Raw genomic sequence first — 12,896 nt, 5'->3', positions numbered from 1 at the left:
TGGTACTATATTTCTTCTACATATCATTTGCCATAAATCCTGGACCATGACACTGTGCACTGCCTGCTGAGAGTGCAGTCAAGATCAGTGCACACTTCAGTATGAGAGCAACTGGAGGATCCAGTATAAAGAGCACTGACTCAGAAAAGAAAGTGTGACGTGAGATCCAATGGAGCTTCTAGTGAGGAACACCCGCTGCATTTCAGACACTGTACTAAATGCTTTACATACGTTACCTCTGCATCTTCTTCATGTGTCGGTCAGTTCAGTCGCTCAGTCGTGTCCAACTCTTTGCGACCCCATGGACTGCAGCACCCCAGGCTTAGCTGTCCATCACCAACTCCTGGCGCTTGCTCAAACTCATGTCCTTTGAGTCGGCGATGCCATCCAACCATCTCATCCTCTGTCGTCCCCATCTCCTCCTGCCCTCAATCTTTCCCAGCATCAGGGTTTTTTCCAATGAGTCAGCTCTTTACATCAGGTGGCCAAAATATTGGAGTTTCAGGTTCAACATCAGTCCTTCCAATGAATATTCAGGACTGATATCTTTAGAATGGACTGGCTGAATCTCCTTGCAGTCCAAGGGACTCTCAAGAGTCTTTTCCAACACCACAGTTCAAAAGCATCAATTCTTCAGTGCTCAGCTTTCTTTTTAGTCCAACTCTCACATCCATACATGACCACTGGAAAAACCATAGCCTTGACTAGACAGACCTTTGTTGGAAAAGTAATGTTTCTCCTTTTTAATATGCTTTCTAGATTGGTCAAAGTTTTTCTTCCGAGGAGCAAGTGTCTTTTAATTTCATGGCTGCACTCACCATCTGCAGTGATTTTGGTGCCTCCCAAAATAAAGTCTCTCACTGTTTCCACGGTTTCTCCATCTATTTGCCATGAAGTAATGGGACCAGATGCGATGATCTTAGATTTTTGAATGTTGAGTTTAAAGCCAACATTTTCACTCTCCTCTTTCACTTTCATCAAGAGGCTCTTTAGTTCTTCTTCACTTTCTGCCATAAGGGTGGTGTCATCTGCATATCTGATGTTATTGATATTTCTCCCGGCAATTTTGATTCCAGCCTGCACTTCATCCAGACTGGCATTTTGCATGATGATTGAGGGTGGGACAAGAAGGGGATGACAGAGGATGAGATGGTTGGATGGCATCACCTACTTAATGGACATGAGTTTGGGTAAACTCTGGGAGTTGGTGAAGAACAGGGAGGCCTGGCATATTGCAGTCCATGGGGTCGCCAAGAGTGAGACACTACTGAGTGACTGAACTGAACTAAACTGAACTCTGCCTATAACTTAAATAAGCAGGGTGACAATATACAGCCTTGACTTACTTCTTTCTCAGTTTGGAACCAGTCTGTTGTTCCATGTCCAGTTCTAACTGTTGCTTCCTGACCTGCATATGGATTTCTCAGGAAGCAGGTCAGGTGGTCTGGTATTCCCATCTCTTTAAGAATTTTCCACATTTTGTTGTGATCCACACAGTCAAAGACTTTGGCGAAGTCAATAAAGCAGAAGTAGATGTTTTTCTGGAAGTCTCTGGCTTTTTCAATGATCCAGTGGATGTTGGCAACAGATGTTTTCTTGTATATTAACCTTTTCAATATCTTTGAGATATACAGTGCTTGTCTTCTCTAATGGTAATGTTTGATCACAAGCTTATGATTTAATCATTATTTGTAAAAGTCCCAAATTCTAAATTGGGCAATCTCTCCATTACCATCCATGGGCCAGTTCAGTTTCTTTGAAAGTCTTGGCTCAGCAGACGAGTCAGAGGTTCAGTCCCAGTGGCCCAAGCCTCAGAAGTTGGTACCCATTCTAAGGGCAATGCCACATCTGTCTCTAAGACCCAGCTCTTAATTTGGAGGTTTGTTAGGAGAGAGACTGTGCATTTCCTGAAAGGATCAACTACCTGTTGCATGATCAGCATTGTCTCTACGAGTTGAAATCTTTCCAGGGCCCAGTGCTTCTGCAAGAGAGAAATCATGGCAAAAGGGGAAATGCTATGAAGCTGGGGGAAAGTTCAGTTCAGTCCAGTTCAGTTCAGTCGCTCAGTCATGTCTGACCATTTGCGACCCAGCATGTCAGGCCTCCTTGTCCATCACCAACTCCCGGAGTCCACCCAAACCCATGTCCATTGAATAGGTGATGCCATCCAACCATCTCATCCTCTGTCATCCCCTTCTCCTCTCACCTTCAATCTTTCCCAACATCAGGGTCTTTTCCAATGAGTCAGTTCTTCGCATCAGGTGGCCAAGTATTGGAGTTTCAGCTTCAGCATCAGTTCTTCCAATGAATGTTCGGGACTGATTTCCTTTAGGATGGACTGGTTGCATCTCTTTTCAGTCCAAGGGACTCTCAAGAGTCTTCTCCAACACCACAGTTCAAAAGCATCAGTCCTTCAGCACTCAGCTTTCTTTACAGTCCAAGTCTCACATCCATACATGATTACTGGAAAAACCATAGCCTTGACTAGACAGACCTTTGTTGGCAAAGTAATGTCTCTGCTTTTGAATATGCTGGCTAGGTTGGTTATAACTTTTCTTCCAAGGAGTAAGTGTCTTTTAATTTCATGGGGGAAGTAGATAAACTTAAAAATATATTTTAAAGGAAAAACATATTAAACCTGCTAGTGGTTTTTACATAGGTTCTATGCAAAGAAATGCTCAAAACAGACTCTCAGAGCTCTTCCTCAAGAAATAGGGAGGGCGGTAGTGCCACTTATAGGTGGGATACTGAGAGGGAAAATTGTTGGCCTGGGAGACTAGAGGTATATTTTGTACATGCTAACTTTGCTGACTTCTGCTTTATCCTAAAACGAGCTTTAAAGTTGAGTGTCCACGATAACTATTTATCTATATATGTCTCAGGTGTAAGTGTTATATTTGAACACCTGTATACCCTACAGAGTCATCATAAATGACTGTATTACCCCAGATATAGCTACCATCCGTCACCATAGAGTTGACTGCCATCACCCACTCTGCCCACCCACCAACCGCTTTCCCGTCTTGGCAACCACCAATCCAGTCTCTGTATCTATGAGTTTGCTTTTTATTTTGTTTTATTTTATTTGTGAGTGTGCTTTGCTTTTGAATTCCACATAGGAGTGAAATCATATAGTCCGTGTCTTTCTCTGTGTGATTTATTTCACTGACCATAATGTCCTCAAGGCCCATCCATGCTGTCACGAATGGCAGAAGTTCATTGCTTTATATGACTGCCATTTCATTATGAATATACATTTACATACACTATATCTCCTTTATCCACTCACCCGTCAGTGGACACTGAGGTTGTTTCCATATGGTGGCTACTGGAAATAATGCTGCAATGAACACATGTGTATATATCTTTCTGAATTATTGTTTTCATGTTGTTTGGATAAATATCCAGAAGTGAAATAGCTGGGTCATATGGTAATTCTCTTCTTAGTTTTTTGAGGCATATTCATGCCATTTTCCATCATGGCTGCACCAATTTACAGTCCCATGTTCTTTGCAGGCAAAGATGGAGAAGCTCCATACAGTCAGCAAAGAGAAGACTTGGAACTGACTGTGGCTCAGATCACGAGCTCCTTATCGTAAAATTCAGGCATAAATCTAAGAAAGTAGGGAAAACCGGCTGGCCATTCAGGAATGCTCTAAATCAAATCCCTTATGATTATACAGTGCAGGTGATGAATAGATTTAAGGGATTAGATCTGATAGACAGAGTGCCTGAAGAACTGTGGACAGAAATCCATGACATTGTACAAGAAGCAGTGACCAAAACCATCCCAAAGAAAAAGAATGCAAGAAGGCAAAGTGCTTGTCTGAGGAGGCTTTAGAAATAGCTGAGGAAGGAAGAGAAACAAAAGGCAGGGGAGAAAGGGAAAGACATAGCCAGCTAAATGCAGAGTTCCCAAGAATAGCAGGGAAAGATAAGAAGGCCTTCATAAATCAACAGTGCAAAAAGAGGGAAAAAATAGAATGAGGAAGACTAGAGATCTCTTCAAGAAAACTGGAGATATCAAGGGAACATTTCATGCAAGGGTGGGCACAATAAAGGACAGAAATGATAAGGACCTAATGGTTAGGGTTAGGGTGATTTATTATTATGAATCAGTACCGTTTCTTTCAGTTTAAGAAGTCCCTTTTAACATTGTTGGGCCAGTTTAACAGTGGTGAACTTTCTTAGCTTTTGTTTGGGAAACTTTTAAACTTTCCTTCAATTCTGAGTAATAACCTTGGTGGGTAGAGAATTCCTGACTCAGAAATTATTTTGTTTTTTATTTTAATTTTGTCCTTCGAGTTCTTTGAATATCTCACACTCCTCTCTCTGGCCTGTGAGGATGCTGCTGAAAAATCTGCTGATGGCCCTGTATTTAACAATTTGCTTTTCTCTTGCTGCTTTTAGGATTCTCTTTTTCTCTTTTATTGTTACCATCACAATTATGACGTGTTTTAATTCTAATATTTCACTTTTACCATTTTAATTACATGTTTTGGTGTGACTCTCTTTAAGTCCACCATATCTGAAACTCTCTGAGCTTCCTGGACCTGAATGTCGGTTTCCTTCCCAGGTTAGGGGAGTTTTCAGCTGCTACTTCTTTAACTAATTTTTCTTTCTCTTGTCCTTCAGGGACCCCAATAATGTGGATATTCTGCTTGATGGTGTCCCAAAGGTCCCTTAGAGTATCTTCACTGTTTTAAATTCCATTTTCATTTCGCTGCTCTGTCTGGGTGAGTTCCATTGTCTTGTCTTCCAGCTCATTGATTCATTCCTCTGCCTCATCTAATCTGTCGCTGAACTGGTCTGGTGTATTTTTCAGCTCAATTGTAACTGCTGTCTGGCATTTGCTTGTATTTTCTGTCTCTCTGTTGAAGTTCTCACTGTGTTTGTCCATTCATTTCTCGAGTTCAATGGGCATCTTTATGACCTGACTTTTAACATCATACCAGGTAGATTGTGTGTCTTGGGTTTTGTTAGTTCTTTTTTGAGGTTTTGTCTTGTTCTTTTAATGGGGACCTATTTCTGTGTCTCATCGTTTTGCCTAATTCTCTGTTTTCCATTCTTGTGTCCGGGGTAAGTCAGCTGCCTCTCCCAGACTTGAAGGGGTAGCCTTGTGTAGGACGTGCTGTGGGGCTCAGACGTGGGCTGGCACTTGAGCCGAAGCTCGGGCTCTCTCTCCTGTGTGGGCTGCGTGCCCCTTCTTGACGGGGCAGGGCTACAGCTGCTGCTGAGGGGCGCTGGTGGCCAGGGATGGCTGCTGACCCGGCAGACCCAGCGTGGCCCAGACACAGCAACGGCAGAGCTGGATCTCAGAACTGATGGGACCTAGCCACGGGAGCTGCCACCTGCTGGTCGATGGGGTTATTGCCCAGTCAGCTGTGAGTCCTGTCTGGGTTGCAGTGGTAGAGGAGGCTTTCTGGTGGTGTGCTTCTGGTACTAACAGATTAGATGGAGGTTTACAAAATGGAACCCACCCTGCCATTAGCAAGGTGGCTCTGGCTGGTGTTTGGAGAGTGAAGCTTAGGGCCCTTTACGGAGGAGGAGGTGAACCTTCTCGCTCATGTGTTCCTTGAGTCTCATGCAACAATGGATCTTGCAGGAAAGCTGATCTTTCTTTAGATGCAGAGCTAATGAATACAGAGCACAAAGTCTTACTCATGGAAATGCTTTCTTAGGCTCTATATTAATGATTATAATTGTTACAAATCTTGCCTGGGAACCTGTCTCTCAAGACTTGCACCCCTGATGACACAGCAGCAGCATCTCTCACCCAGACCTTGCCTGGAAACCATTCTCCCTGGCTAAACTTGTGCCAAAATTATCTCAGGTTGTCTGCCTTGGGAAAGGGTCTGGTGGAATTTTACAGACCTCGAGATCTTTTCATCTGTTCTCAACAGCCAGTTGAGAAGTATATAATAACCTGCTTAAACTAGTGAGGGTTGGTACTCTTTCTTCCACCTGCTGACGTCTGTGTCGGAAGCTTTCTCAGTCCTGTCTCATTAAATAAAATTTCACTGCACGAAGCTCTGAGTGACTGAGACCCGTCTTTGGTCCCAGAGTTAAGTCTTCTGCTTTGGAGACCATGAACTCTGCACCTACGCCATCAGCCACCAGTGTCTCAGTCTCCAGAGAGAGCATCCCGAATGGTGTCTGCCTCTCTAACACACACTCCAAAGTTCGTAAGCGGATCTCCTTTCCTTACAGCCTGAAACGACCAATGTAATGTCTCTGTGATGGTTTTGGAGTCAAGTGAGTCTATGTGCAAGCCCTTTAAAAGTGAGTTTCCCATCCCCTGTAGTTTTAATAATTTTCCTGAATTTCCCATTGATTTTCAAAGTCAGGTGTGTTGGAAGCTCGTTTCTCCTGTGCAGAGTCTAAGGGTTGGAATGCCTGAAAAGTGAAAGTGTAAGTCGCTCAGCCGTGTCCAGCTCTTTGTGACCCCATGGACTATACAGTCCACGGAATTCTCCAGGCCAGAATACTGCAATGGGTACCCTTTCCCTTCTCCAGGGGATCTTCTCAAACCACGGATTGTACCCAGGTCTCCCGCATTGCAGGCGGATTCTTTACCAGCTGAACCTCCAAAATTACTGAAGTGGGTATCCTATTCGTTCTCCAGTGGATCTTCCTGACCAAGGAATGGAACCAGGGTCTCCTGCATTGCACACAGATTCTTTACCAACTGAACCATGAGGGAATCCCTTGGGATGCCTGATGTGGAGCTCAAATCTCTTGCTTCTCAGGGAGATAATCACGCCTTTGTGATCCTTCCTGACTGTGGATCACTGGGGCGTGGATACTGTTTTATCCTCAGTATGACCATGTCTCAGTTTTTTCTGCCCATCTCAGTGATATCCTTTTACCCTCTGTTGTGGAGTCTCTGTTTATCTACTTGTTATCTCCCTTTCAGAAGGAATTATTTCACATGCAGCTGTAGGCTTGCTGTGTCTATGGGAGAACATGAGTTCAGGATCTTCCTAGCCCACCATCCTGAACACAACTCTTAGGCCAAATTTGATATTTAAGTGTCATTGGAACACATGTGTGCCTTTTTTCATGGAACACTGGTATTTCAACTTATAAATTAAATGGTTGGCTTGATTTTCTATTTAAGATATGACTATTTAAGAAGTGACTATTTCAAACATGACAGGTAAAGACTATAAAAAACAACACGAAACCTCATCTTTTAAGTTTTCCTGGAAGGATTTATGGGAAAAGGACTATGTAATTTGCTCCCAGAGACTGGATGATGGACACTTAATGAAGCTTAAACTGTTCTTTCTGTATCTTTGTGTCTTGTTCTTCTTTTTTTTTCTTCCATTAACCAAATGTTACAACCAGGAAACATAATCTGTCTGGGACAATTATCACACGCTCACCATGTTCCTCCAAAGAATTCGGTCTCCTCAGTGGTATGTCATATATAACTCTAGTAAATGGGTTTTGAGTCAGCTGTGCTGACCTTCAGTCCAGTTCAGTTCAGTAGCTCAGTCATGTCTGACTCTTTGTGACCCCATGAATTGCAGCATGCCAGGCCTCCCTGTCCATCACCAACTCCCGGAGTTTACTCAAACTCATGTCCTTCAAGCCAGTGATGCCACCCAGCCATCTCATTCTCTGTAGTCCCCTTCTCCTCCTGCCCCCAATCCCTCCCAGCATCAGGGTCTTTTCCAATGAGTCAACTCTGCATGAGGGGGCCAAAGTATTGGAGTTTCAGCTTCAGCATCAGTCCTTCCAATGAACACCCAGGACTGATCTCCCTTAGAATGGACTGGTTGGACCTCCTTGCAGTCCAACAGACTCTCAAGAGTCTTCTCCAACACCACAGCTCAAAAGCATCAATTCTTTGGCGCTGAGTATTCTTCACAGTCCAACTCTCACATCCATACATGACCACTGGGAAAGCCATAACCACGACTAGATGGACCTTTGTTGACAACATAATGTCTCTGCTTTTTAATATGCTATGTAGTTTGGTCATGACTTTCCTTCCAAGACACTTTTCAGAGAGTCTAGACATCCCAGGGTAACTGAGGGAGGTCATACGGGCAATGGTGGAATAAGCTGTGTTATAACTTCCACCACGTTGTCAGCTAGATGTAACATGCCATTGCAAGCCGCTTCCACTGGGTTCTTGCCCAGAGAAGAGAACAGAACCTTTGATACAATCGGTCTGTTTCTCCAGCTTCCCTTCAGCCTCACTTCTATCTCCATGTCAGCCTTTCTTTTAGTTTGAAACCCAATATTTTACTCCTTTCAAACTCTCCCCACCAGTTAAAATAAAAAAGGTCCATTTGGGATCATTTGCACTTTGTTGAACCTCATTTTGCTTTGTTAGCTATTTCCAGTATATCTGTTTTTTGGTGCAGTTTATAGTTCCTGAAGCCTCACCCACCAACCTGTAAGGACAAATTAAGTCACTGATGTCTTGATTGAATCTGCTGGAATAAGATTCTGTACTCTCTGACCCCAAATGAAACCTTATACCCCATTCATCCTTGGAGTCCTCTAGGTTTGTCACAGTTTTTCTTCCAAGGAGCGTCTTTTAATTTCATGGCTATGTCACTGTCTGCAATGATTTTGGAGCCCAAGAATACAAAGCCTGCCACTGTTTCCTAGACAGCATATGAAACAGCAGAAACATCACTTTGCTGACAAAGGTCCGTATAGTCAAAGCTATGGTTTTTCCAGTAATTGTATATGGATGTGAGAGTTGCACCATAAAGAAGGCTGAGCACCAAAGAATTGATGCTTTTTAACTGCAGTGTTGGAGAAGACTCTTGAGAGTCCCTTGGACTCCTAGGAAATCAAACCAGTCCATCCTAAAGGAAATCAACCCTATATAGTCATTGGAAGGACTGATGCTGAAGCTGAAACTCCAAACCTTTGGCCACCTGATGTGAAGAGCTGACTCACTGGAAAAGACCCAGATGCTGGCAAAGACTGAGAGCAGGAGGAGAAGGGGGCATAATTATGTAATTGGTATTATACTATATCTATTATTATCCAATTTAATTTTTTGCTTACTTATGTTTTTGAAATGTATCTGTGTTGATGCATATAGTTCTGTTTATATTCCACTGGATGACAATGAATTTGTCCACTTTCCTGTTGGATGATATTTGTTTCCAGCTTTCAGCTATTAACCACTGAAAATAATACTTCAATAATTATTTTTTCCTTCTAATGGAATTTAAAGCAATTATAGTGTGGAAAACTTAGAATAAGGAGGTTTTCTTTGGAGATTGTGGTTATGGTTGTTGGGGAAGGTCAAAGTACTTGGCTTGGGGTAAGAGAAGGGTGGTAAGAAAGAATTGTTTTCCTAGAATATCCGCTCCTTTCTCGTACCTTCTTCCCGACTCTAACAACTTTTGCCTCTTCTCTTTCTGGCACCAAGAACATGAGAGCCATTAGAGCCAACCTAATCTCTTCTAGTAGAATAGTCTGCATTTGGAATTTCTACCTCTATGAAACTTTGAACAAAGTGGTATAAACCAACCAAACTTTATTTTTCTCATCCATAAAATTTAAAATAATATTAATAAGAGTGGTATTGTGAAAAGTAAGGGATAATATCTGGGATCTTAAGGCAGATTAGACTCTTCCTAAAGAAAACTGGAGTATGTCCCCTCCTGTTGAATCTGGGGAACTCTGTGACTTAGCACCTCTTAATATGATTTCTCTAACAGGGCAATCAACTTTTTAAATGCAGACTCATGCCTCCCAGAGCTTATTCCTGGATAAAGAAAGTTGAAGTTATCGGCCTCAAGGCCTGAGCTTGGAAATCGGTGCAGTCTCTTTCACCCAATTCCACTTGTCAAAGCAGGACTAGAGACTGGAACAGTCTATTAACTGATCTCATCTATCATAAATCCTTTCCTTCCTTCAAACCTATTAATAATTTTCCACCTCATTTAGTATAACAGAACTTTACACGTATAAGGTCCTGAATGACTATTTAAGTGTCTACTTCTTTAAAAGCATTTCGTATCAGTTTCTGCTGTTCACTGTGCTTCAGTTTTTGTTTCCATTCATTTTGCAGGTAGCAGACCACCCCCTAAAATCTGTGATTTAAGGCAATTATTTTTTTATCTCACAATTGTGCGGTGTGGGGGATCAGGGGGTCACGAGGGCTGTTCTGGTTTTGCCTGGGCCCACTCCTGCAGCTGTGTTTAACCAGAGGCTCAGCAGAAAGCTAAACTCTGTGGGCACCCTTGGGTGATCAGGCTTGGCTCTCCAAGTGGTGTTTCCATTTGCAGGAGGCAAGACCAGGCAGGCTCTCTCTCAAGGCCCACCTGTGTTCCAAATGAGTGCTTATCAAGCTTCTGTTGTTCGCTGATGTCCCACGAGCCAATGAAGTCATGCAGCCAAGCCCAAAGTCAATGGAGGGCGGGGGGTGGATTTCACAAGGGCATGAACACCAGCAGGCAGGGCTCCTTGGAGGCCATTAACGTGACAAGACCCAAAGGCCTGATTTCATTTCCTAGAATTCACCAGGTTCTTTTCTACCCTAGGCTGCATCGTTTCCTCCTTTAGTCATTCAACAAATATTTAGATACCCACGGGTACCTGACATCGGGGCTCTTATGAAGTTTTCCTTTTAAAAGGGGAAACACAGCTAGCAAGTGCAAAAGTAAGCAAGGTGATTTCAGATGGTTATAAGAGCGCTGAAGAAGTCAGTCAGGGTCGCGGGGAGACAGTGGCTGGCAGAGGTGGAGACTTTGAGTTGAGAGAGGTCAGGAAGACCTGACAGACAGCTCGGGACCTGAAGTCTGCAGGAAGAGAAGGAGCCGGCCCGGGGTGGCGCAGGCGAGGAGGGCTCCAGGCAGAGGAGCAGCCCGCCCTCCGCCAGGCCCGGGCCCTCCAGGCGCCTCTTCACGCCGCGGGTGCCGGCTCCTCTCGACCTGAAGGCCACTTCTCTCGCTTGGCTCTCTCTGTCTGCCTAACCTAAAGTAGCCTATTCTTGCCCTCACCACTCCCTACCTAGTTTAGTCTTTTAAAGAACTTACAATTTTCAGGTATTTGGTCGTTGTTTACTTATTACCAGTCCCCAATAAGCTATAATTCCCATGAAAATAGGGTCATGTCCCAATGTTTCTTGAATAATTTCATCAGTCAGTTCAGCTCATTTCAGTCGCTCAGGTGTGTCCTGGTCTCTGGGACCCCATGGACCGCAGCAGCCCAGGCCTCTCTGTCCATCACCAGCTCCTGCAGTTTACCCAAACTCATGTCCATGGAGTCAGTGATGCCATCTGATAGAACTATTATTCAGCATTCACAAATATTGGGTAAGCAAATACATAAATGAATTAAGATAGTCCCAGTCTGAAAGGGTGACCACAAATGCCTGGCCTGGGACAGGTTCCCAAGTCCTATTCTTGATGAGTCCAGACTGCTGCAGTCCTGCAGGCTGGTTGGGGCATCCGCTTTCCGGAGGTTTCATTTTCAAAGCTCCTTGGAGCTTCCTGGACTCTGAGTCTTGGTCAGCACTGCCTCGAATACCTCAACAGGTTTCCCTCATTTTAAAACCCAGAAAGGAGACTTGGGAGTCTGTTTCCTTAAAAACTCTCCAGAGATTCTTATACAAAATTCCTACCTCTCTCTCCTGCTACTTTCAAAATTCTTCATGGGGAAAAAAGAAAAAGACTTTAATTCTTTATCTTTAGACACCACCTGCCACGAAGATTGATAGAGGGGTCAATCATCCTACTTTGCTTAGCAGATAGCAGACACTTGAAGCATAATAATATTAGCCCTCCCTTCAATCCTGCAAGGTAGGAATTCTTTTCCTCTTTTTGCAGGTGGGGATACAGACTGTCAGAGGTCAAGAAACGTCCACAGTCTCATCTCAGGGTTGAGTGGAAGAGCAGATAATCAGACTCCTGAGTCTAGAGCTGATGGTGTTCCTACCACCCACATTGCCATTATGCTGACCCACTTCACGCAGGAGAGGGAAATACAGATCCACCATGGCTTGCTCCCAACCCTGACATCCAAAACTTTCTGCAAACCAAAAACTTTTCTGCAAAAATCTGACCTGACTTGGACTGAACTCATTTGTGAACAAAACTTGACCTGAACTGATATGAAGCTAATTATACTCCTTACTTATGCCACTTATTATGACTAGTCTTACATTGTGTTATACAAATAGTAAAATGTGAAATGACAGGGTGCTCTTCCACCTCCTTAGTGCCCCATTAGGTCATGATGCATATAGTACCTGCCCTGTAGTGCTCCTGTAAGGGCTGAAAGTTCTAAACTCTGAAGCACACGTGGCCCCAAGAGTTTCAGATGAGCAACCGGGAATCTCTTATATTTGTGAGTGATCCTATCGTCCACAAAGCTTTTACAAAGTGGAAGTATTTTTTTCTTATCTTCTTCTCACACCCAAAGAAGAATTGAGAAAATTTTCTAACATGCCTTATTTTCTTGCTTTCTATAAAGCCACTTCATTCTGTGGTTTCTAGGTATTAGCTGTACTTGATGTCAAGAGAAGTTTGTGGTTATTTGTCCGAGAAAAAAAAATTAATTTTAAAAATTAATAACATGCTAAGGGGGGGAGTTGAAGGCAAAAAATGTATACAGAGTATGCTAACTGTATTCTTTGAAAGAGAAAATCTTCAGTTTTTTTTCATGTGTATTTATCAACTAGAAAAGTATGAGAAAAATTGATAACTGTGGTTCTCTCCGCGATGATTGAGGGGGATTTTTTTCTTTAATTTTGTACCCTTTTATACCTTTAAGTTTAGAACCACATGAACTTATTATCCACCGAGAAACTTATAGTCATAAGTCAACATACCCACGAGTGATTTTTCACAATGTGTGAGAGACTCGAGACACAGGTGCCAAGTCAGCGGAGGTACAGTTCACAGCCTGTGTCA

This window comes from Bubalus bubalis, chromosome 15, assembly GCF_019923935.1.
Source record: "Bubalus bubalis isolate 160015118507 breed Murrah chromosome 15, NDDB_SH_1, whole genome shotgun sequence".
In the NCBI taxonomy this organism is placed as follows: Eukaryota; Metazoa; Chordata; class Mammalia; order Artiodactyla; family Bovidae; genus Bubalus; species Bubalus bubalis.
This window is presented reverse-complemented; position numbering follows the sequence as displayed.